We start from the raw sequence: 3595 nt of genomic DNA on the forward strand, positions 1-3595 counted from the left end.
TGCAAAAGCCTCTAAGTGCCGTCTGAAATTTTCATCTAAAATGAGCATTTTTATCAGGCTGCTATGTTTAGGTTCAGTTATTTTATTCTAATTGCAATGTATAGGTAATTTTCTATACAATTAATGTGAAAAAACTGAACATAAATATAGGGGCCTGATAAAAATTCTCATTTTAGAAGAAAATTTCAGATGGCATTTAGAGGGTTTTGCATCTGAACTGTTCATTTATATATATATATATATATATATATATATATATATATATATATATATATCATTCATTATTTTTATATATTTGGACTCACTGACAATCATCTCATCTCAAATGTCTGAGGAATCTGTATGTCGTACTGCCCATTGAGAGAAATCAAGGTTGGAAGAACTGAAATGAAGAATTGTGAAAAATAACATTATGTAGTCTTGATTTGCCTCTCGCTTTGAGTCTCTTTCTGAATCAACTCCAACTTCCTTAAAAGTATTGTGCCCTCATTTAGACAAATCCAGGGACAAACCCAACAGTGACTCACCAACAACACAAAGAATACAACCAGTTCAGAGTGATGCAAAAACACAGTGAATGTGAAGAGATCAGTTTACATGCAACGCAAAGGCCAGTGATTAAATTGGACCAGAACCTTTTGATTTAAGTAAAGGATAAAATTATTGTCAGTTTGCTGTCCATTCATTCAATCCATTTCCTGTATACTCCAGTGCAGATTTAGTTTGAACCAGTATACACATTCCATTACCTCACAAGCGTGTACATGCTTTATGAATTAAAATGCATTACATTAAAAGGTTAGTTCACCAAAAAATGAAAATTAGCCCATAAATTACTCACCCTCAAGTCATCCTAGATGTATATGACTTTCTTCTTTCAGACGGAGTTATTTAAAAATTTGTCTTTGATCTTTCATGCTGTTTAATGCCACTCAGCTGGTGTTGCATGCATCAGTCCAAAAGAAGTTAAATAAAAAGTGCCCATCCATAAAAAAAGCCCTGGAGGTATTCCCCATGTCCCAATCCTGCACCAGCCTCCAGGGTGCCCACCCCCCTTCCAGGAGGGGGGAGTAATGTCAGACTCTGTTCCGTGTCTGTGTGTGTTTTCTTCCCCCACGTGCTCCAGGTTATGTTTATTTCCTTATTTGGCTTCCTGTTCCTTTCCTGATTGTGTTATCATTTGTTCCAGGTGTTCCCCGTTCTGTTCCATTGTTCCCAGGTGTGTCCCATTAGTTTCAGTGTATTTAAAGTGTTTTCTGCCCCTCGTTGCCCGTCCCGGTATTGATCGTCAATCTCCATGTCCTACGTGTTATTCCTGTGGTGTCAATGTCAATAAAGGCTGTGTATCCTGATTCTCCAGCATTCCCCTCGTTCCTTGTTCCTCGCTCCACACCGTAGGCGCACAGTGACACTTATGGGGAAAATGAATGGTTATGTTGTTGCATTTCTTTTAATACTCATTACATCTTTCCAATATACTTTAGTATCTGAGCTTCTTTCAAAAAGTAAAAATTGGTTAATAAAAGAAAAAAATCAGCTTTATTATAATTAACCAAAACCATAAAAATGCATTTGTGGTATTTGAAATAAAATAAACTGAAAAATAAAATAAAATATAAAAATACTTGCAATTATTTCATTTCAGCTAGTTGGTAAGGCCACATTTCTCATTTTCATTTAGTTTACCTTGATTTACTAAAATAACCAGATCTGAAATAAAAATTATAGATAAAAAAAGATAATACAAATGACTGAACAAAAATAACAACAAAATTACTAAAACTTCAACTAAAATATAAATAGAAAATGTAAAGATAAAAACGAATTCAAAATATGAATAAAAACTACAATAGTATTAAAAAAAATATTCTAAAATAAAATAACACTGCTTCACAAAATTAACTTTGAGATTGGTCTGTTTTTATAAATACTGCCATCTAATGGTGGCTCATTAATGCAGTTTTTAGACTTGAATTTGCAGTCATGTATCCACCAGTATCTCCCCCCACAGAACTACATATAATTATGATTTTGATAGCAATATTGTAACTAAAGTTAGATTTTATCATGGTCCCTTGAATTGCAGGCAGCTGCTGAGACAGAGGTGGACGACCTGGAGCATCGAAGCATGTGGGAGGAAGGTCGCGCTGATTATATGGGCAAAGACGCTTTTAACAACATCATGAGGAAACATGACCTGTTCCTTTATTAATTTTGTGTGTATGTGCTGGATGTGTTTATGAGATTATGTAAAAGACTGTCAATATATAGTTCCGTTTATACTGTATGCCTATCATCATCTCAACTGTTACATTTTCACCTCCTCATATATAGCTTTTTTTCTACCTCTGATTCACTCTACCTTTCTACCTATTTGCCACAATCACTGGATCATATCAAAAATGCTATGAAAAATGTCTCATATACAAACAATCTTGTAATTTAGTTTCTGTATTATAAGTCTATATGTGATAAGATCTTTCTGTATGATTTAGCCTTTGCTGTGATCTTTTGTTTGCAGTTTTTGTAAAGCATTGACTGTAAATATTCTCTATAGCTTGTTAGGGGAGACATTATGAATTACCATTACAAATCAATTAAAGTATTAATCAATTAGTATTAAATCATGAGAAAAGAATCAAGAGCATGATTTAGTAGTTGTCAATGTCCAACAAAAATCATGTAACAAATCATTCAACCAAGAGGAAATGTGCCTAACAAACTATAGTCTTCAACAGGTCTTTCTTTGCAGTGCCCTAGAGCAAAATTGTCATATTTTTGCCACTAGAGGTCAGGCTATAAACACTCTCTAGCTTTTACACCCCCACAAACTCCACTGGTAGAGCATAACAGTCTGAGGCAAAATTGTCATCTATCAAAAGGTGATAAATCATAAAGGATTATTCCTGGGAGTTTTATAAAACATAATTATCTCTCTCCAGAGATGCTTAACACAACCCTGTCTCCAACTCTTATCTGCCAGACACCACAAACTTTTATGGTAAGCAAACTTAGTGGCCAGACAAAGTCAAAGACATCAGCATGTTCTATGATGGAACCAAATTTTGTTAAACCCTTGTTTTAATATTAGATCAATTTATTACCCTCTGGATCTGCCCTGTTAACATGACAGCTCTTTGAAGTCATTAACTATTTATACTTATGTTACTCAGTCATTTAGAGAGCATCTTTCATTTGATTTGGTTCAATAAATCATGCCAGTCACAGTATATTGAGGTCTTCCCTTCTGAATGATCTTTCTCTCTTCATATGTTCTAAACTGAGCACAAGAGAGATCTGATTGCATTCTGATTCACTCTAAATATGTGTATTTATTTTTAACCATTACTGTAGTAAAACAATATCAATAAAAATTAAATATCATATATAAATTATATAAGTTCTGACAATACAACAGCCGTTTTCACATCCCCAGGTTTGGATTGTGAATGCATAGCAGGGTACACTTTTGTAAACGTAATTATAGCAAATATAAATTTTGCATTCCACTTGCTTCAACAGTGAGTGAGAGAGAGAGAGAGAGAGAGAGAGAGAGAGAGAGAGAGAGAGAGAGAGAGACCTTTTTTATCATCTC

General features: G+C 34.2%; 1 protein-coding gene across 1 annotated transcript in view; it reads right to left on the reverse strand.

The window, feature by feature from the left end:
* LOC107573640 (rho GTPase-activating protein 20-like) overlaps positions 1–3595 on the reverse strand; it is a gene marked incomplete at its 3' end in the record, with an annotated part of 53627 nt that overhangs the window by 30465 nt on the left and 19567 nt on the right. The gene's annotated exons all lie outside the window — the stretch shown is intronic.

This window comes from Sinocyclocheilus grahami, unplaced genomic scaffold, assembly GCF_001515645.1.
Source record: "Sinocyclocheilus grahami isolate Dianchi unplaced genomic scaffold, SAMN03320097.WGS_v1.1 scaffold1989.1, whole genome shotgun sequence".
Classification (NCBI taxonomy): domain Eukaryota; kingdom Metazoa; phylum Chordata; class Actinopteri; order Cypriniformes; family Cyprinidae; genus Sinocyclocheilus; species Sinocyclocheilus grahami.